Source organism: Ascaphus truei, chromosome 4 (assembly GCF_040206685.1).
Source record: "Ascaphus truei isolate aAscTru1 chromosome 4, aAscTru1.hap1, whole genome shotgun sequence".
NCBI lineage: Eukaryota > Metazoa > Chordata > Amphibia > Anura > Ascaphidae > Ascaphus > Ascaphus truei.
The window spans coordinates 127,026,398-127,049,666 of record NC_134486.1 but is presented as its reverse complement, the minus strand read 5'-3'; the positions used below and the strand labels follow the sequence as shown (position 1 = coordinate 127,049,666).

The window sequence follows — 23,269 nt, the reverse complement described above, 5'->3', positions numbered from 1 at the left end:
GTAAAAAAAAAAAAAAGGAAAAAAGTGAATTTCATGTGATCGTAACAATGTCAAACTGTACCATCATATATATTGTTAATACTTGAACATTTTATTTGCCTCATGGACTTCAGACTTGTTTCTAAAACTTGGGCCCCGGTTGTCCAGCAAAACAAAAACCTAACATTTCCTTTGAAGGGACAAGTATAATTTTTTTCCCCCTCCGATATATTAAAATCCTTGTTCATTCACAGGCTACAAAATCTATAATAATACAATGCTCCTATTTAAAAAACATCAGATCAGGAAAATCTCTATAATGTGAATATTTGTTTAAGATTTACAAAATGATCATCAAACTACTCAACTAGAAATGACTACCTCCGTCACTTTTTTGGTAGAGTAAACCTTCTCACTGTGCTTCTTTCCCCAAGACTATTAACTCTTTACAGATCCTCCCAAACGTTGAACAGGTGTAATAAAGTGTTAACGGATTTCACCAAACAATACAATATAGTCAAACAGATTACAATGGAAAAAGAGGGTGGTATTCATTTATGTAATTTATGTAAACTCTACTAAGTGCATTTTTGAACACTTAGTTTATGGATACTTTTTGGTGTAAAAAGCAATGTTACAATCACACTTTTGGTCTGTTTACTTCATGTGAATATTCACTTTCTCTAACAGTAGATGAAAACTAATAATCTGGTGTTTGATCCAATCAAAAGCCTGTTAAAACATTATCTGTATGCAGATTCCACTGCAGCCAGGGATTCTGGGTAATGACATGAAATGAGCACAGTCAACTCTTGCTTCTTATCTATTTTAACATTGAGCCGTATAAGCTTATAAGTCTCCATGTTAAAATGGATAAGCAAAAGGTGACACTGTATGCTCATTTGCATGGCATTTCCCAGAATCCCCGGCTGCAGTTGGAAGCACTGTATGCCAAGAGATAATGGTGAAAAGCAGTGTTGCAGATCTGTCTGAGACATATGACTATGCACTTAAGTGATCTTTTTATTTGCGTCACCCTGTACAGTGGAGATTTATTTTCACCTTTTTACCCACCATAACTTATTTAATGTGTGGAAGAATCTACACAGAACTTGATGCAATAAAATGTATCACAGCCAACAACATTTGTTCGGAATGAAAACGGTACCTCGTTTCTCAAACAATTCATGTTTTCTCAAGCTAGAATTACGGAGCCCTTTTCCTCTCAAGAAACATCTCCCCAAATTTCATTTTTTGCCTACATTCAGTTCGGTCATTACAGATTTACTATTTTTATACTTATGTTTCTCTACTACACTGACCTACAAATGTCTGGCCTACCCTCAACAGGAACGGTCTGTTCCACCTGGATAAATAAAATGTGGATTCTCTGTTTCCTCCATCAGCTGATAAAATATTTGTGGGCTATAGTTCGAGTATAAGATGATAGGTTGATTCAATTAAATGTCCTGGAGCTGGTCTATATTTCAAATGTTCTGCCAAATCAGAGATGGTGTGGAGGACAGATGTCCTACATGTGCTGCACTGGATGCAGACGTTTTACAATGTTTTTGATCAGTCAGGAAGGTTACATGTTTTTAGCAGAAAACGGTGCAATATTAAATTCCAGATTTCGTCTTCACTTTAAAGTATCTGCATGGGTATAGGCATTTCCCCTTTAACCATTTGCGTGCCAATGGACGCAGTTACTATGTCATTGGGTCAGGCACTCCATTGGCCCCATGAGCAGGAGATCTCATTCAGAGGCGCAGAACGCGATCTTCGAGGAAGAGGGCTCCTTCCCTTTTGTTCCATTATGGTCCCCCCGGCACTGAAAAGGTTAATAGATGGTATCTAAATGGACTTCATTTTTGGTAAGGTAGGTTGCTACTGTACATACAGTAGCTATTAAATAGGGGGGACATGCATTTAATTGCAATAACTGCAAATGTGTGTTAACAGTGATTGATTTGAATTTGTTTATGGTCTTGACTGCAAGTTTAATTTTTTTCATTTGTAAAGAAAAGACAAGGAAAATAAGTGACACCAATCTTTCTATACAATATTACAGGATTCAGATTTAGTTTAAAAACCCGTCAGAGTATAATCCACAAGATTCTAATTTTTGTCAATGGTAAACCATTATGAATAGAAGACAGAACAGAAACCACAAGCAAGATGAAAATTGAATATGTTTATTTTTGCAAGGATAAAAACGGAACACATTTTTCGTTAATGCTGTTGGCAGGTAAACTTAAAGAAAAAAAAAATAACGTTTCTGTATTTAAAAGGATGGTAAACGTCAACAGAGAGCTAAAATACCATATGCCTGTTATTCATTAAGGAGTAATGCGATATCTTTTGGTACAGTTCAGTGCTTATCCACCCAATGCTGGGAGGATTTCAAAGCTACCTGCCAACTCAGGAAATCCACTAACTTCTTTCACCACTCACTCTACTCTCTGAATGTCTAAATCTCTCCAGAACATCTGGCTCGTCTCCAAGGCTGCCCACAGTAACACCTGCTGATCATTCAGAAACCCAGAGCCAATTAGTATGGCTGCATGACCAACAAACCTCCAAGATTAATTGGTATGCCTTCAGTGCTAGTACAGATGTGTCTGTCTATTGTGACTTTCAAAATGACTGTATAAATGCAACACATGATGTTTTTCGTGGATTGTACTTTATGTTATGCTAGGAAAGCAATTATACTAAGGGGCTTATTCTGTATCTGTCGCAGTGGCCAATTTTGACTCACAAATCCCTCTTGACAGCAATGAGGGATGTCAGCCAAAAATAGCCAAATCGGCTGCTTTGGAGTGGATATAGATTAATCCCCTATATTGTTTAATGTTTTTTGACCTGCTATGGGTGGGTGGCTACCTTATAAATGGTATATTGCATTTTATTGTATTGCAGCTTATACATGTTCACCTGGGCACTCCCTATAAGACAAAGTATGAGTGGCCACTTCAAACAGGCTTAAACTTCTTCTATTTGGACAACTGTGACTCCCAACCCTAGTCTCCTGAGCTGCAATACTGGGGCAAAACCAGTGCACAAAACAGCACCATATTTATCTAATGACACATTTCAGTTGGTTGCAGTGGGATTTTTGGGTGTAATCTGGTGTTGGTCTTTTTGCCCTGGACTTGCCCCATTTTATAGACCCTAATGTCCTCTAAATAATTCAAACATCAATCTGCAAATACCTACTTTGAAGGAATCTCCTGTTGATCATGACTGGCACTCAGGGCCTTATTCAATAATGTCTAAAACAGCTGACAGCACAGCTTTTGGACCTCATTGAATAAAAGGGACAGCTTTTGGACCTCATTGAATAAAAGGGACAGTTACAGTAAAATGAAGCACCCGGTATTGTTGTAGCTTTGAGCCATTCAACCCCAAATGTGCCATGCAATGCCCCGTTTAAGGTTTACTTGTTTACAGCTACTTAATCTTGTTTGGCAGTAAATGGCATATACAGTAGCATTTCTGATTAACTGTGCAAGAAAATGTTTGTTCTTCTTTAGCAGGTGATCTTCGCAAACAAAATATTTCAGGTTGTAGTTTACACATAAAATAAATTGTGTCCCAATATCTTCATGTTTAACATAATCATTCTTGGAAAAGAGATGGTGGGATGTTAAGAAATTCAAAGTCTTTTGGTCGGTCCAGTTGGCTCTCTGAAAGTCAAGTAATAAGTCGTCTTGTAATTCACGCACAGATTCCAGCACATGCAGCGTACAATTCTGGGGGGGAAAAAAAGATACACATTTTAATATTTTGTTTGAGAACAAGCCATACATTTAGTGCATACAGACCGTAGACACTTTCTTACATATGAGATTGATGAAAATACTGTCTACACTAGAATGTTGATCAGCTCCAATCTAAAAGATAAAAAAAAACCTGCAAAGATATGGCCAATGTAGAGAGAGCATCTAGTTTACTCATCCCAGATGATAAAATATAAGATAACAGACAAAATAAACTAATCACATCCAGACGAGTAAAAGATTTCAGTGAAATATACCCGTTGGGAGCATTTCATATGGTTGGGCCCTATGCAATATGCTTTGAAGCTGCTCTCTACTGTAAATTTAGATAACATCTCCAATCAAATGAATGGGACTAAAATATTCTCCAGTACAAGTAAGATGGTTTCACAACAAATTGAATAAAGGCCGTAGTCATTTGTATTTTTTTTTCCCACAGCAACAGAATTCAGATGTTTTGCAATACTCCATATTATTGGTATTATGTACCAGATTAATCATCTATATAATGCTTAGTTGAAAGTGGTTTCTTTCTGCTCCATGATATTCTTAGATCTTTCTTCCATTCTGGAACTTCAGGGTCAGAAAGCTCTTTATAGCCAGGGCCGGCTTGGTGGCGGTGCCATCGGTGCGAATGCATGTTAAATGTTATGGTGGTTAAATTAAATGCCACAGCATTTAAACTGTGATTACTGGAGTTGGGTCATGGGAGAGTGAGGTGGCCTCCTCCTGCTACCACATGAGCCCCCGCGTATCAACTGACGTTTCGCCAAGAGACACGTCATCGCGTGGTAGCAGGAGATGCCGGAGGCTGTAAGAGGCCCCACGCGTACACACTGTGCACCGGGCTCTGCCATACTCCCAGCCGGCCCTGTTTATTATACCCATCCTTATGTCTTTAATGAAAACCTAGTGTATCTTGAGTCATCACCGTAGACTAGATACTGTATCTTATACTATATTAGTGAAAGCACTGTATGTTTGCCTGCCTGCATGCATGCATGCCTGCCTGCTGGATGTCCGGTGTCCCTAGCGGCAATCTCATTGGTCCCTTGGCCCGCCCGCCCCCGCACACCTCTCATTGGCCTCACACACTCACACCACCCCCTTGGCCCGCCCCCCACACCTCTCATTGGCCTGAGGCGGAGTGACGGGCCAAAGGTCCAAAAAATAAAACACACACACACACACACACACACACACACACACACACACACACACACACACACACCTCTCTCCCCTCTCCAAATCACCTCTTCCCCCTCCCCAGCGGCATCATCTCTTCCCCCTCCCCAGCGGCATCACCTCTTCCCCCTCCCCAGCGGCATCACCTCTTCCCCCTCCCCAGCGGCATCACCTCTTCCCCCTCCCCAGCGGCATCACCTCTTCCCCCTCCCCAGCGGCATCACCTCTTCCCCCTCCCCAGCGGCATCACCTCTTCCCCCTCCCCAGCGGCATCACCTCTCCCCGCTCCAAATCACCTCTCCCCGCTCCAAATCACCTCTCCCCCCTCCCCGCTCCAAATCACCTCGCTTCCCGCAGCTGCCACGCGGCGCGTAAGATGGCGGACCCCCTTCCTCCCTCGCGGCGCCGAGTCAGACGGTGGCGGCGCCCGGAAGTACAGGTAGGTGTCGCTCCCCACCTCCGGCGCCAAACGGAACTGAGAAAGGGCGCATCAACTGAGGTGTGTGTGTGTGTGTGTGTGTGTGTGTGTGTGTGTGTGTGTGTGTGTCACTGTCCACTGCCCCCCCCTCCTGTCCACTGCCCCCCCCTCCTGTCCACTGCGTCCCCCCTCCTGTCCACTGCGTCCCCCCTCCTGTCCCCCTCCTGTCCACTGCCCCCCCCCTCCTGTCCACTGCCCCCCCCCTCCTGTCCACTGCCCCCCCCCTCCTGTCCACTGCCCCCCCCCTCCTGTCCACTGCCCCCCCCTCCTGTCCACTGCCCCCCCCCTCCTGTCCACTGCCCCCCCCTCCTGTCCACTGCCCCCCCTCCTGTCCACTGCCCCCCCTCCTGTCCACTGCCCCCCCCTCCTGTCCACTGCCCCCTCCCTCCTGTCCACTGCCCCCCCCTCCTGTCCACTGCCCCCCCCTCCTGTCCACTGCCCCCCCCCTCCTGTCCACTGCCCCCCCCCTCCTGTCCACTGCCCCCCCCCTCCTGTCCACTGCCCCCCCCCTCCTGTCCACTGCCCCCCCCTCCTGTCCACTGCCCCCCCTCCTGTCCACTGCCCCCCCCTCCTGTCCACTGCCCCCCCCCTCCTGTCCACTGCCCCCCCCCTCCTGTCCACTGCCCCCCCCCCTCCTGTCCACTGCCCCCCCCCCTCCTGTCCACTGCCCCCCCCCTCCTGTCCACTGCCCCCCCCTCCTGTCCACTGCCCCCTCCCTCCTGTCCACTGCCCCCCCCTCCTGTCCACTGCCCCCCCCTCCTGTCCACTGCCCCCTCCCTCCTGTCCACTGCCCCCCCCTCCTGTCCACTGCCCCCCCCTCCTGTCCACTGCCCCCCCCCCTCCTGTCCACTGCCCCCCCCTCCTGTCCACTGCCCCCCCCTCCTGTCCACTGCCCCCCCCCTCCTGTCCACTGCAGGAAATGCAGGGGGAGGAATCCATGCCTTTGAGGCGCCCCCCCCCCCTCCCTTTGACGCGCCCCCCCCCTCCCTTTGACGCCCCCCCCTCCCTTTGACGCCCCCCCCCTCCCTTTGACGCCCCCCCCTCCCTTTGACGCCCCCCCCCTCCCTTTGACGCCCCCCCCTCCCTTTGACGCCCCCCCCCCTCCCTTTGACGCCCCCCCCTCCCTTTGACGCCCCCCCCCTCCCTTTGACGCCCCCCCCCTCCCTTTGACGCCCCCCCCTCCCTTTGACGCCCCCCCCTCCCTTTGACGCCCCCCCCTCCCTTTGACGCCCCCCCCTCCCTTTGACGCCCCCCCCCCTCCCTTTGACGCCCCCCCCCCTCCCTTTGACGCCCCCCCCTCCCTTTGACGCCCCCCCCCTCCCTTTGACGCCCCCCCCCCTCCCTTTGACGCCCCCCCCCTCCCTTTGACGCCCCCCCCTCCCTTTGACGCCCCCCCTTCCCTTTGACGCCCCCCCCTCCCTTTGACGCCCCCCCCTGCCTTTGACGCCCCCCCCTGCCTTTGACGCCCCGCGCGCACACACTGACTGACTGCCGCACGCACGCACACACTGACTGACGCGCACACAAAGCCTGACTGACGCACGCACACACTGACTGAGGCACACACTGACTGTGTGTGCGTCAGTCAGTCTGTGTGTGTTTGTGTTTCTGCCTCAGACTCACTGACGCGCGAGCAAACACACAGTGACTGACGCACACACGCTACATGAAGCTGTAAAGGAGGGAGGGAGGGGGGGGACTGGATTGATGTGAATGGGGGACAAACAGAGAGAGGGGGGAGGAGAGAGAGGAACGGGAACATTACATCCCGGGCAACGCCGGGTCTCTCAGCTAGTACTAGATAAAATGAATAATGATATACAACATCCTCATCAAACACCGTTATGTACCTTGTTGCTAACACAATACTTTGCCATTGCACTTCCATTTATTGTCAACCTATGTCTCCCACTATATTTCTTAGATGGTCTTTGGGGTAGGGGTTCCATTTTATTAGAGTTTAAGCCCGAGATTAATCAAAGGGTGATGCAGGGTATCATGCCCATTTTGGCAGCAACTGCCTTTGGCTTGAATGGTACTGTAGGTCATAAATAAATCAGATGACAACACTATTAGTCTTCTTTTTTCACTGTATACTTCTATGTCATAACGTATTTAATGTGACGTTGAAACCTATAATAGCTTCATATTGCAAGCCCAGTATAACCTTCCTCGCACAGATGAGACCCCTAAGGGTCAAAATAGCTGTCTGAAAGCAGGTTTACAGGCTATGCTTTTCTTTAACACAAGCTGTGCTGAAAAGCTGTGTAATGCAGCAGGCATGGGGGGTCCATGTTAAAATGGATGAGAAGTAAAAGGTGACACCGTGTGTTCATTTGCATGTCATTTCCCAGAATCCCTGGCTGCAGTGGAGGCATTGTATGCTAAGAGATAATAGGGAAAGGCAGGGTTGCAGACCTGTCTGAGACATGTGAATGTGCTCACAAGTAATATTTGTATTTGCTTGTCATAATGGTGAACACATGCTAAAGAAAACTATAGAACAACGATAGAACTCGATTACCAGCTCTTCAATCAAATGCTTGTGAGAAGCACAGATGAACAATGGTGTATGGAATGGTCATTACTAAATCAGAACCGTATAAATGTTTCGGATATTACAACCTCACATATGGGTCTATTTATCAAAACGTCTCTGCTGCAGAAGCTTGGGCAAAACATGAACAAACAACATGCACTAGATTCAGTAAAATACATCTCAATGAAAGTAGTGAGAATTTTGTTTTCGTTGATAAAACAAACTCTTTTTTTTTTTTGCAACAGTTTTGTACCTGAGAGACTTTCAAGTGTCACTTCCTAACCTCATTTAAGAATATTGGATGTCTAATTAGTGGTGAGAAAAATCCAAATTCATTAAAAAGCACCAAAAAAAAAAAAAAAGTCACAAAGTTTTTAAATCTGTGATATTCTTAAAAATAGAAAATTGCTGACACAAACTTGTCTTTGTTCTGCCTTTTGTGCAAAATAAGATTACTGTATTTAACTTAAAAGCGGCAGTTGCCAATTTGTTGTAACCGCCCCTTTCTTTTTCACGTGGACTAACTGGTTCCTGGGATATTTACCAGTAAAAGTATCCCAGTCCAGTCCCCACTAGGGGAAACAAAATGGTGGTTTAAATTTAGCACCCTGCTATAATTCTATGGTCTGGCACTTAAGTCCTGGTAATAGCAGGCAGTGCTAAAGTTAAACCTCTGTTCTGCATGTACAGCTATGTCAGCTGCTGGCAGTGCCAGAGTTAAACAGCTCGCACATGGCTGTGCATGTGAGTAGCCTCCTGTACACGTTATAATTCTTTACTTTCAGACATGTGCTAGTCTGGCGAGGCATGAGTCACAGTTAGGAAGCCATGTGACTAGAGGGGTGACTGACTTGCTACAGCAAGTTCTGCCCAGAGACTGGGGATAGATAGCAAGGGTTACACCCTCTGGCTATATAAGTTGGGGACCCTCCCCTTATCATTAGGTTCTAGGGAGCTCCTCGGTCCAGGTGCCTGACTCTTGGTGAGTCCTGTCCTGCCCAGGGAAGGGATGATACCCCTGGGCCAGGATACTGGAGATTGAGGCCTACCTGCCCAGGAAGGGGTGGATGTCCTAAGGCCCAGGGAAGCTGTACATTTGGCATGTATGGAATAATTGCTGCGTATACCCAGACTCCAAATAAACCAATTTGTTTTAGTGTTGCTGCACCAACCTACCCCAAGCTTTCCTGCGCAGAGTGAGTTACCAACAGGTGAGCACCAAGAACACCCATCCTAATCATATATCTCCCGCCGGGGGGTGTGGGGAAATAGGGGTGTTACATCTCCTGCGTGAGGAGGGCCAATAGAAAGCCACAACACTTTTAAATACCGACGGTACTTTACCAGTATCTCAGGAACAGGGGAGGGTGGGAGTGGAGTGGGACTCAAGGTTCCCATACTGGTAAACAAGAAAGGGATCTGGTAGAGGGAACTACTGCTTTAAACTTTCTGTAGTAACTGCATGGTGCTTCACCAAGGAATGTATTGTGCAGGTGCAGACCCCACGACCAGCATTAATCATTATCAGCATTTCTTCACACCAGCGTGTGCATTGCTATAATTCTTCACACACAAGGATTAGGGCGAGGTCACTTAATAACCTCTAAAATGAAAAACCCGGATTTGGAAATAAAAGCTGCAGTTCACAAAAAAAAAAAAAGGATGTGAAAATCCACAGAAAAGCAAAATCTATAATAATCATAAAATGCAGTTCAGCAAAAAAAATATGTACCTCCATGATTCTATTCCCAAAAACTCCCAAAAACTAGATAAATGCAAGCACATATTGCACAAGAAAGGTAATAACTGTAGACCAGTTTATAAGGCAAATAATGTTGTTAAAGCAGCAATTAAATCTTTTTATTGTCTTACATAGTTACATAGTAGATGAGGTTGAAAAAAGACGTACAGTACGTCCATCAAGTTCAACCTATGCTAAATTTAGACAACAGATACTTTATTTTATATCTATACTTACTTATTGATCCAGAGGAAGGCAAACAAAAAAACCCCATTAAGGCGAAAAATTAATTCCTTCCTGACTCCAAGAATTGGCAGTCGGATTAATTCCTGGATCAACATCCTTCCCATGTATACTTATTTGGTATATCCCTGTATACCTTTCCCATCTAAAAAGATGTCCAACCTTTTTTTGAACAAATCTATTGAACAAATCTGCCATCACAGTCTCCATGGGTAATGAATTCCACATTTTAACTGCCCTTACTGTAAAGAACCCTTTCCTTTGTTGCTGGTGAAATTTCCTTTCCTCCAACCTTAAGGGATGGCCCCGAGTCCTTTGTACTGCCCGTGGGATGAATAGTTCTTATTTTTCTTTCTTTTTTTACATAGGGCTGAAGCATGGGGTTTTTGAAGGGAGTGCCGGTATCCATGCAAATTTAAAGCTCCCGCGTCACGTGGCCAATAGGGAGCTTTGAAAAAACGGCCATTACGTGAACTCTGTTAGCCGAGCGGCTGCCAGCACTCCATACGGAGTAGGCGTTCCTCAGAGCTGAAATGAATGGAATTCAGCTACAGAGGCCTCCTGCTTTAATCCTATTAAAAAAAAAACGGCCAGCTTGGATTGCCTCTTTAATATAATGTATAGCAAGGTGCCCTTGAGCAAGGTGCATTACCTGGCTTCAAACAAGGCATACATACCACGTGGCGATTATCTGCAAATAAATGTAGCAGAATGAACGGGTTGGAACAGACAATGATCAGCATAATATGTACAGAATACAGCGATTAAGTGACATAATTACGGAGCGGTGCTACTCCATTATACACCTTCCGGCCCACGGACTTGAGGGGCTTTATGGATTCGCACCACTTAGTAAGTGCAACCGCCATTTGGGATTACTAGGGCCTTAAGGGGTTAACTGTGTGGGCTCGCACAGAGTAAGGCCTCGGCCATGTTTACCGCTTGCTGCGGAAGCGTGCTGACGCGCGCTCCCGCTCAGCACTGAGCCCCTACAGCCACAATTAGAGCGGCTTTAGTAGGGGCTCACCTGCGCTTCCGCGCGCTTGCGGAAGCGCAGGTCTTAGGGGAATTTAAAATTCCCCCGCTTGCCGGCGCGACAGGCCGGTCACATGAACGGTTCGCCCAATGAGGGTCGCGCCCGCCCCCGGCCCGCCCGCTGACGGTGCGTGCGGTAAGCAACCGCAAGGCCAGGGATAGCACCCGCTTTCCCTGAGCCTCAGCGAGCAAGCAGGGAGCATGGACTCAGCCTAACGCCCCTTCCCCATCACATGGTGCTGGGATAATTCAGCAGAAGTTAAGCCCCGTCCCTTTCTGCTTCTGATACAGTGACACCATGCTAGGCTATAAAATAGAGGGGGGAAAGCAGATCCCAGGAAGGGTTGAAGAGGAGGGATCTTAATGTTATGTAAGCCCCTATGTATAGGATAGGTTCACCATCTCTTTTGTTTTGTTTTCAGTTAGGGACAGTACCCTGTTTATCTAGAGTCCATAAAGATGGTATGGGGCATTACTCCCAAGATATCCAGATATGCCCAGAGGGAGCTTCCCAAGCAGCAGCCCCTAAGCACAGTTGGACCTACCCCACCGGCAGGTCCCTCACTGTCTCACAACCAGAAGGCCACGAGGTTGCAGGCCGCCCTGAAATGGGGAGACTGATCACAGAGGGAGTATTACTAGACCCATAAGGGTGACAAAAAAGACCAACGGGGACACCTTCAGATATATTGCCCGCAGAAAGTCCTTCCGGTGCTTCTTATCCGTCTCTCAGGACTTTCTGCGGGCAGTATATCTGAAGGTGTCCCCGTTGGCGCCATACAGGTCTTTTTTGTCACCATCACACTTCTGATTGTGGAGACAATCAGCTAGACCCGTTAGGCAGCCTATTTGGACTTTAAGTGTATCTTGATTGTATCTAATTTATTCACATTTATAGTATTAGCGCTTTTTTCACTAATTTTCACTAGACTCATAAGGGACCACGTGGATATGGAGCTCTACCAGTGCAAAGGTACTCTATTAGTAGCCTAGTGAATATAAAGCCTCAGCATCTTCCTAGTGGGCAGAGATGGGGCAGCTAGCGAAGTACTTTACAAGATAACAAAACTGCTGTTTGTATCAATAAAGTTCCTGGTGCCCGTCATTGTGTACCAAAGCCAAGCCTGCACCCTGAAGCAGGTAATGAATCTGGAGCAACCCCAACACCGGGCAGTGAGGGTCACATAAGGATGGCCCTTAATCACTCGATTCTGCACATGAGGCCAGAGGGTTCACGAAAGGTAGGTGAATGGTCAGACAAGGCAGGCCAAGTGGTTCTGGTCTACCGTAGATTTCTCTATGTAACACACCTACACCAGTGTTTTTAAACGAGGGTTCCTAGGAACCCTTGGGTGGCCTGGGCATCCCTACATGGTTCCCTGCAATTTCCTGGTAATTTGAAAAATGTATCAAATACAGAAGAATTTACAATGCATCTGTTCACAGAGTTGCTATTAGAGATGGTTGGGTGTTCCTCAGAATATCGCTTAAGGTTCCTTAACCCAAAAAAGGTTGGAAACCACTGTTCTACACTCTATAAAGTGCCAGTTCAACCTAAAGGGGTTTCCCTAGAAAGAGTCAATTACCCTTAAAGTAACCGTCTTTTCCTATCTTGTGAAAAAAAATTATAATATGCTTCTTGTCGGGAACGCTGGATTCAATACAATCAGCTACTTCTGTTGACCTGTTCAACGAATTATGGCATCAGTTGCTTAACTCTGGTCATTTATTTGCAAAGTTAACCTTTTTGGTGACTGGCAAACAGTCTCATCACCAAAAGACAGGAGACAAAGATGTAAAACATTATTTTAAAACTCTTCTATATAAAAGATGTCAGTCGGCTATATTTCAGTTAGCAAACATGCAGCTGTCCTATGTTCACCTTCATTGCAAGGCCCCTTTAATGCAGCAGTCCTCCCTAACTAACCCTTCCCCCTTCTGTTAACTGTTTGGGAACAGGGGAGTGAGTTCTCCACAGCTGAACTAAGCTATTTATTTTTTCCAGCTTCGGGGACCCTTTTTAAAAACCAGAAAGTAATACCGTTAACTTCACTGATCGGTATCTCAGGAAAACAGATCGGTTCTGCTTCAGAGGGGCCTCCCAGTTCCCATATTTTGTAAAAAAAAAAAAAAAGGGGGTTGGGTGGTGTTAGTTAAGAGGAACTGCTGCTTTTATGCCATTTGCAGCAAGCCGTATTTCGACAACACTGTTTAAAGTTAAGTAGACTTGCAACGTTCTGTAAATGTGCGTATATGTGGTTGGCTTGGGAAAGTGAAATACACTTCTTGGAATAATAGCATTCCCTGGTGATTTATTATAGCACATCCTGAAAAGAATCCACTCTGAAGAAAGGGCCCTCTTCCAGGCTTCCGATACCATGCATCCTGAACATTACTTCTTGGTAGTATGGTTAAAGGAAAACAGGATGTCAACAAAACCATGCCTCCCAGTATGCATTTTTTGACGTCAATTCATTAAACTGGCTAAACAAAGATCATGCTTCTGATGATGGAAATAGCTTAACGTAGCCTGATCTTTTGATATAAAAAGACAAAAACCACATGCTCATGGGAAAGCTCTCAAGCTACTCTCAGGGGCATATGATAACTTTTGTGAGACCTGGACCCCATGGACTAATTCTACCTACTCGTAATTATTTATATATACAATTAGATTGTAAGCTCTTCGGAGCAGGGACTCCTTTTCCTAACTGTTCCTTATATGCTTGAAGCACTTCTCCCTTTTGTGTGTTATTTATAGCATTTGTTATTTATATGATTGTCACGTGTATTACTGCTGTGAAGCGCTACAGTATGTACATTAATGGTGCTATATAAATAAAGACATACATACATATACAAATAATTGTGTGTTTTTTCCTTTGACATATAAATTGTAAAGTTACATTTAACAGTGGATTTTACTATTTGAAATTAAATATACAGTATACATTTTTAGTAGACTGTATAATTGGATGAAATGATTGTACTGTATTGTGTTAATTGTACCAATGCACCCTCTTCCCCTCCCCCTTTTCCCCGTTTCTGTAGCCCATTCCTGTTGCTTTAACATTGTTGGAGTAAAATACGTTAAATAAAAAGTATTAAAAAAATAAAATATAAATAATCATCCACCACCATTGGGTAGTGACTTGAACTAGCAATCAAAAGCCCCCTATTTTACTCTACGTATTTGCTGCCATTGAAAGCATTGGTTCTACACTGGGGGAAACCCTAACACGAACGAGATTTTTGAAGAAGAGGGAATGTGTCTTCTTTTCAAGATGGCTGCTTGGTAGCCTCATGTGAGCGGGCCAATCAGTAAGGGTGCCTGCACCAATCACCCCTTGCTGATTGGCTCACCTGCTACTTTACAGTTGGCAGCCATTTTGTTTTTAATTCTTTAGTTGAAAAACTATTACGCAGTAGGAGACCATCTGTTTCATATATTTAAAAATAATAAAATGTATTAAACAACATTCTCAATTGATATGCTGGGGAAGGAGGATTAAGCTAATAAAGTAATGATGTTTTCCTATTCTTCAAAAAAATATGATATGGTATATTGTGCCGTTATTGTGCTTGTCAGGTGCTCTTGGCTTGAGATTTTAATGCAGGTGCATTTGCATGGCTGTATTCCAACAGAAGGTCACAATATAATGTGCATAACAAAGGAAAAATATATATTCAGGGACGTCAATAAAATGAGAACACAGCACAAACAGAAGTTCACTCCCAGTGCCCAGGATATCAATGCAATGAGCTGCTGATAAAAAATATTTTAATGGCTTTATTCCCATATGACTATACAACATGAAACTTCTGTGGAAGTGGAGACATGTGTATTGTTTTCATTTATTACAACTGGTTTCACTACACCAGCGAAAAATTGACTTCTTTGATAGGCAAAACAGTTCTTCAGTCTGAAATGGTGTTATGCTCTGCAATTATTATTTAATTTTTTTTAAATGTCTCAATCAGCTGTATTTATCTAAACATATCCCTGTGCTTAGTTCACTTTCGTCCTAAGCAGGACTGCCCTCTAAAAGGGAGAAAAATTGAAAAGTGCAATTGGAAAAGCCTCTAGTACAGAACCAAGTCTCCTCAGTAAGTTTACCAAAGGCCACCATGTAGAGAATCATGCCAATGAATGATAATCTCCTGGAGTCAATCATGTAATCTTTGCTAAATGGAGTAAATTCTCACATGAGATGGCTTTTGGTTTTAGGCCAGGGCCTGTTACAAATTAGGGCAGGGTTAACTACGATGATACCATTACTAATGTCCAGGGTCTGGTACTGGCAGCACAGGAAAGAGTAAGTGCAGTATCACCTTGCTGTGCTTATGTGCAAGACCCTAGAACTAACCATTTGACTTAAGGAACTTGCCTCAGGAAAAGTGATACCGTGAAGCTCATGACCGATCACTATAATCCTAACACTAATATCTTCATACAGTTCATGTTACCACCATAACTTTCAGTATTCATAACCACAAAGCACCACACAGAACATTCTTCCTAAGTAATATTCAATCTCCTAGTGTTTAATATATATATATATATATTTATATATATATATATATACATATATATATATATATATATACAGTATATATATATATATATAAATATAATCAAATTTGCCATACATAATCACTCATTATATTTTGACGTAATGTTCTACATCCTCCAGGCACTATATGAATCAAACACCAATGCCACACGCACTGCCCGTAACACGCAAATCCAGACTCAGTGATACGAGCAATGCTTGGAATGTAGCCCACCTGCACATGTGATGCTGTAATAATGCTATCATATTGTCTAATCCCTTTGGCCGACTAATTTTGCTTCACCAGGTTTACATTAGGTCTTCAGTCATGAATGCTCAGGGGGGATATAGGGTGTGCTGGTCAGTTTACACAGCTTGCGGAGGTTTGATAGATTCTGTATGCTTAGATGATGCTCTTTTGCCGATACAGCTTACATAGTTTATATGCGATGCTCTTGGATTTCATGATGCCTTGGGGTCACTTTATTATGTCAGAGCAGAGTGAAGCACTTGGCCCAGGGGAATAGGAAGAAATGTTTGTGAAGATTCCAGCTACATGTGCTTTGGATCAGAGAAGAGGAAATCAGGTTCTACGTGCATCGCACAAGTGCTGCATTATGTTTTAGCTGTTGAGAGTTTGTCTTTTTTAACGTAACTGCAAATATAATTAAGGCGTTAGAACATGCTTTTTGGTATTATCATAGGTGCATATACCTGGCCGTATAAATGGAAAATACTGTTAGGAAAATAGCAAACCGTAACATACCAATCCACTGTACCATTTTAGAGCATCAGAGGTAACACTAACCATGTATTAGCACAGATTTAGTACCACTCCGGGTACTATGGCTTTAAGCTTGTCCTAGGTATTTAAATGCCACAAAGTAGAATACACTGCAAATATAAAAGATTCTGGCTACGGGTGTGTAATACAGCACATTGAAGCTGCAACCCTGTCCTGAATTATTATTACTCTGCCTTCCTGAACAAGTGGTGATGTGCTGTCTTCCGTCACAGGACCCTCGAGTTCCTGTGATATTTGTATTTTTTTAATGCTGATTTTGACACAAAACTACAAATATAGCCTCCGAACTACAAATATGGCTGGGGAGGGGGGCCCAAGCAATTAAAATAAATGTATCAATGCAATAATTCAGTGTCTCCAAATTAATATGGGACTCCCTTAGTTGGTGGGATTAGTTTGCTTACTGTATGTCCCAACGTCACTTGGAAGTGTTTTCCTTCTTTGCTTTCCTGGTCCAATTACATGGAGACGCCCGTTGGTTTTTTCATTGGGGGGGGGGGGGGGAGGAGGGCAGGGTTTTTGCAACAATGCAAAAAAAGCTGGCACCTTGGACCAAGTATTGAAAAACTTTATGTTATGGTATAAGACATGAAAGAGATTTAAATGACGTCATTTTGTTGACCTAACTGTGGTTACATGACCTTTCTGCTAAAGTAAAGTGCCATATGGTAACCATCCAGTAGAGTGACACTTCGATCAATGTTACAAAGCTTTGTTTTATAAAGTCACTGTAGATCATTTTGAAATCTGTTGAACTGAAGTACTACTATTTGCTTCAGATGGTATTGCAGGTAGCTTGATCCAACATAATGTGGAACATACACCACTGCAATAGGATAGTTTATTGGATAATAGGTATAGAGACAGGCATTTGCACCAACGAGGAGACATGCCTACGGCTACCTGCATACTGCATATGGTTAGTGTTCAAGTAAAGTAGATAAATACCAAATGATACAATTTCAACTAGAAACAGATTTGCCAATGCAAAGTCCAATTTTCTAATCCAAATTTCGAAGCCAGCAATCTCCCAACAGAGTATTATGACATCCGTGTATGTCACAGAGGTACAGAAGAAAAACAAATCAGAAATATTAAAGTTACATACATGACTGATATGAAGAATCATGGCATAAAATGAATAAGGGTGTTGTTGTGTGCATGGCAAAAAATCAGTGAGGGTGTGAAGAACAGATACCTATTGGCATTCAACAGAGAAATAATTATTTATTTATTTATTTTATTTATCAAATATTTTACCAGGAAGTAATACATTGAGAGTTGCCTCTCGTTTTCAAGTATGTCCTGGGCACAGAGTTAAGACAAATAATACATGGTTAAAAATACAGTTACATAATGAGCAGGGTATACATTATATACAAGACATTGCGTGCACAGTTAAAGATAATTTATATTATGGGCGTATGAAACAGTTACAGACCAGATTAAAATGTGTGACAGCCTTAGATTTGAAAGAACTTAGACTGGTGGTAGATATGAGAGTCTCTGGTAGGTTGTTCCAGTTTTGGGGTGCACGGTAACAGAAGGAGGAGCGGCTGGATACTTTGTTGAGCCTTGGGACCAATTGAATGTAGATGAATAGTTGGGAGGTGTGTTGTATTGTTTATAACAGGGGTGCGCAAACTTCCTGAGCTGCACCCCGCTGCCTGGCAGCTGCAGCATCCGCACCCTCCCTCTCCAAGGACCCAGCGTCAAATGACGTCGCGGGTCAAGTGACATCACGTAACCCCGCAGCGTCATTTGATGCGGCTTGCCATGGCGATGCATCTCTGAAGACCAGGCAGAGAGCAGGTAAGGGAGTTACAGAGGCCTCACGCCTCTGTAACCGCCGCGTCCCCCTTAGAAATTCTTGCACGCCCCCCAGTTTGCACACTCCTGACTTAGAGAGCTAGTTCTGAATACACTAGTGTCAACGTAGACATCACAGGGCCACTAAGATTCCGTTTGTGTTTAACTAATCTGATAGGTTGAGAGATTGCAACTCATTTGAGAAACCAGAGCTAAAAAGGTATGGAAGGTGTCAAATGTTTGAAATATTCAGGACCAGGTTTCCTAGGTGGTGCCAATTCAATAGACACCTTCTCACCCTGGAAGACACCTTATGGCCATCTTTATTTGCTAGTATCTGGGGAGGGCTACAGGAGAAAATGTCACAGAAACGGCAAACACATGATGCAAACAAGTGAGGATTCAATGACTGATAACTCAATTTCAGGAGAAGACCAGTGTTCACCTCGTGACAGTCATGGGAGCCTGTCAGGGTTACATAACGAGAGCATGATGAATACTGGGATTAATAGCTGTTACTGATGGTTTCAGCTGCAGAAACAGCATGCAAACCATGCTGGACAAAATATAAACGCTCCAATAAAAAAAAGAAAAGATATTTGAAACGGTGGGGAAATCTTTTAATCGTCCCTGGACATTTAATGGTAAGGGAACTTTCATAGTAGCAAGGCTTAATAAATATGGGCCAGAATGCATTCACTTTACTGCTCCTCCCATAGCAAGACTGTGATTTTAAGACCAGTTAAATTGGCCAATCATTCTAACGATACTGTTTTCTTATAGTCTAGTTGTAAAAATACTGTCCCTAATGTCTAAAGCTATTCCATACTAAACAGTGACTTGAACAATGAAATCCCAGTTTTCTGGGATGATATCCTAGCCAATAAGGGTTAAAGGTTAAATATCTCTCCCAACTAGCTTAATAGGGTAAGAAAGATGGCTGTTTTTATTACCAGTGTAGACAGGAAAGATTAGTGGAGTTAAATACTTGTTCTGCCAGGGCTTGTGTTAGTGTTCAGTTGTTTCCAGTGGCAGAAAACCTTCCCCAGTCTCCGATTTCAAATCTTTATAGTGCCACATAAGGTTGTGTTTGAAACCCGAGTGCCGTGATGGATGCAGAAATCATTATCTTTATATCTCCCTACGCACTTCAGGCATGTGAGCCTACTAAAATATTATAAAACGACAAGAAGCAATATTAAAATACCTGTAATTCTTGGACCTATTTCCAACCGTTACCCAAACAGTCTAGTGGCAACATCGTGAGAGCTCACAGATCTTTTGGTAGCAGGGATATAGCTATAAAGTAGTGATGGTTAGCGCCTTATTATCATTCCCACATGTTTTTATTACTGAGCTCAAGAAAGAAGAGCATCGGAGGTTAGAAGTGAAGAAAATAAATTGAAGGCGTTAGGTGCAAAATGGAATATATACTGTATTTTATGGTTTTAATTAAAAATAGAATGTTAGTGCACAGTCTAGATCTGACTTTGATTTAAGTCTTTGCAACCGCAAGTAATGCGTTGCAGGCAAACCTAGTTGCGAAGTGGTTGTCCTGTTTTTATTGCTAGTTTTTGGCTGACTTGGCCATTTACGTGTTGATTTAAAGGCATCAGTTTCGGCTTGGCAATTTATATAGGTGTAAAGTACTCTTCCCTGCAATGCTTCTTTGCTTGTTTAAGAATTGAAACCAGCATTTCATTTAAAGGGACATTTGGCACCCATAATTCTAAATATGAACAGTACACATAAAACAGAGGAACCCACAGAACAGAAGCCTGGTCTCCTCTGCGGATTACAAATCATAACCACACGTTCTTGCTCAAGCTAGAAATCATCGTTTTCAATTCGGGAGATGTTTTAGATCATTTCAGGAGTGAATTTTAATAATAATAATAATAAAACGCAACCTACAACGTTGGTGTCTCTTTCTTCTCTCTATTCCCTGTGGCTTTAGCGTTTAAATCTAATGAATGATTTGGATATGTTTTGCTTATATTATACTGGTGTTGAGTATGGTATTGCATTGGACGCTGGACAGCTAAAGCATTTGGAGTGCATTTTCAAGCATTTTTTGGTAGACTTCACCACCACCAAGACCTGAGATTTATCCGACAGAAAAAAAAAAACCAGTATCAGTTTTATTCTCAATTTTTAATTGATTTTTTTAAACTGATTATTGCATTACTGGTACAAAAAAAAAAAAAAAAGTACAATGAAATTGGAGCAAACCCTCTTGATACACTGATGCAAAGGGACACGGACAAAATGACAGAAATGAAAGGTTTTTGGAGCAATCCTCTAGCTACGACTTTGGTACAGATCTCTTCCACCGAGCCTGAAACTGTAACAGCTTCCTTAAGTTTAGGCGCAAATGTTATGTAAATGAAACTAGAACAACAAAGGCAGTCCTCTGTTATCCAACGGAATCCGTTCTGGAAGTAGAGTTGAATAGTGAAACCGCTGTAAAGTGAGTCCCATGTTAATCAGTGGCAGTGAGCTTTGGATAACGCATTCAGGCATTGGATAACGTATTCTGGCGTCGAAAAACGGCCCAGAAGGTTGCAATGTAAAGCGTTGGATGTACCATTCGTTGTCAAGTGAAACGTTGGATAACGAAGACTACCTGTACCAAGAATATGCAACAGTAAGATGCTTATAGGGGACGTCTCAGGGTCTCACACTAATCCTTTGCCCCCTCAGCCATTCTTCTGAAGTTCAGAGGTGCACCAGGAGGAAGGGATGCTTTGCAGCGTCACTACATGGAAACGTGACCGTGATGTCGCAGGGCTATGTGCTTCCCCACAGATTCTCTATGCTCAGCTTCAGTGAGGGACACTATAGTATTCCAAGCAAAATAAAAGCGCAGACCAGAGGAAAAAATCCAGACTGGAATCAGTGTGGCAAATGTCAGTGTTAAAGGGGCCACCCAGTCTATGTTCATAGTGGACGAATGGCAGCAGCATATTTAATAGGTCATGTACAGAACTGCAGGTGTTTGATTTGTTTTAACAAAAAGGAGCCATGGTATCAAGTAAAAGTATTAATTATTTTATATTTTTTTTATGTCTCCAAATGCTTTGGAGAGTTTTTATGATCTTTATTTAATCTCTTTCGTAACAAATAGATTTGCAATACCCGCAAACGGTCGTTCTTTTTTGCTCTTCCTTTTGTTGTCCTGGTGTGCCCTAATTTTGCTGCCCTCAGTAGCCAAAGAGATGAAAGGGAAAACCAATTCTGAAAGTAGAACTACACAGATCTGAAGAAAATAGAAGCGTATACATTCTTTTTTTTGCAGCAAAGTGTGATTAAGCTGTGGAAGCAAATTACATTTACAAGTTTAAAACTTTGGGAAGAAAAATAAATCCCTTTAAATGGCACAGAAATGCCCCCCCCCCCCCCCCTCCAAAAAAACAGGTTGATTTATGAGTAACTTATCACTTAACTTGTAAAACCTAAAAAATGTACATTATGGCTTAAATGTAACACATAGTACCAAGTTAGTATTAAAAATATGACGCAGTGTTGGTGTGATCACTTGATAGTATGAAAAGAAGGCAGATGTCGCACGCTAGCCGATTCCAGATGAAACCCTAATTCGCTGGTTTCCTGTACCACGCTGCTTCTAATATGTGGCTGCACCTGTGACAAACAGTAACTTGGAGTACTCTTCAGCTACAATGTATATCAGTAGATGGGGTTAATCACAGGGGTCTTTCAGTGTTTGGTTGTAATTCGATACAATTTGTTACAAACCATGCACTAGGAAGTACTACAGTAGCAGTAGGTATCTTGCTACAGTTTAAAGCTGCAGACCAAGCAATATCCTACATGTTTTTTTTCTTCAAATAAGTCAGTTCTGTACAATGAGAAAATACTCAACTACTGTAAACAACTGTGAATGACATTTTTAATGTATTATAAGGTAACAAACATTTTTTGTTTCTATAGCAACCATTTACAAAGTCATATCCCCTTCCTCTTCTGAAACAGGGTCTGGTACACCCCTTTTTGAGCCCTGCCCTCTCTCTAGTAGTGCACCAATTGTATCTAGTGACTACCTGCTCTCATGATCTTCCCCGCAGAACTTTGCATCTTTGGTCCTCTTCTGCTGCACTGACAGTCATTTAGAATAGATCGATCAGCAACTTAGCTAATTGCTTATCATTGTGTGGATTGCATTGATGCACATATTAAAGGGGAAAAATAAATAAATAAGAAAAATAAAAAACGCAGCTTATATATTTATAACAACATTTACATAGTGTTCTTATCCAGGGCGCTGTACATTAGTTATTACAGACACAATCTATGATTTTGGTGCCTTAGGCACAGGGTGATAAAGTGACTTGCCCAAGGTCACAAATGGCTGACACCGGGAATTGAACCAGGCTCCCCTGATTCAAACACAGTGCCATGAATTTTTTTTAAGAGCCAGTGTGTGAGCCACTGAGCCACTCCTCCCGGCGTGGACTGCTGCTTTAAGCTAGTTTTTGCTTCAGGTTGCCATAAGAAGGATCTCCTAAGGTTAGTGAGGTGTTTATTAGATTTCTCTCTGTGTAGATAATGTAGACTCCTATTAGATGTACGTAAAGAGCTGTGATTTAAGCAGCTATCAAACTAGCAAGTCAAGGCTAGCAGTGATAGTTTCCTCATTACCGTCTCGCTGATATTAGGTACATTTAGATCAGGTAAGATCATTTAGAGCAAGGCAAGAGGGCTACAGTGGCTGATAGAGATAGAAGTACTATCTCACCCCACTGTTGGTACAGTACTACGAGACAGACAGTGCTAAATAGATGGGCTGTTAGCCTAATACCAACGGTGTATGTATCAACTCTACGACAGTTGGTTTAAGGTAGCAGTTCTCACTGTTAGGTGCTGTATACACCATGGAGCAGGCTGCCGTGAGTGCCTTTAGTGATTATGATGTCTGTCTATAATTCAGCACTGTGAGCACTAGTAAGTTGTAGGGTCTTATTATTAGGTAATTAGCAGAGAACACCTGGAGATCGCAATATAGACAGACTGGAGTTAGTTCCCTAATGCCATCATATTGCCTTTGTCAGTGAGGATCTAAGTATAGTCAGTGATCAGTAAAAAAGACATGCCAAAGTGGC

General features: G+C 43.2%; 1 protein-coding gene across 1 annotated transcript in view; it reads right to left on the bottom strand.

Moving 5' to 3' along the window:
* Positions 1 to 2,158: 2,158 nt before the first annotated feature.
* Positions 2,159 to 23,269, bottom strand: part of MTHFD1L (methylenetetrahydrofolate dehydrogenase (NADP+ dependent) 1 like) — a 336,871-nt gene continuing 315,760 nt past the window's right edge. Inside the window, exon 28 of the mRNA XM_075596571.1 lies at positions 2,159 to 3,734. The gene's annotated coding sequence lies outside the window, so the exon portion shown is untranslated. The remainder of the gene's footprint in view (positions 3,735 to 23,269) is intronic.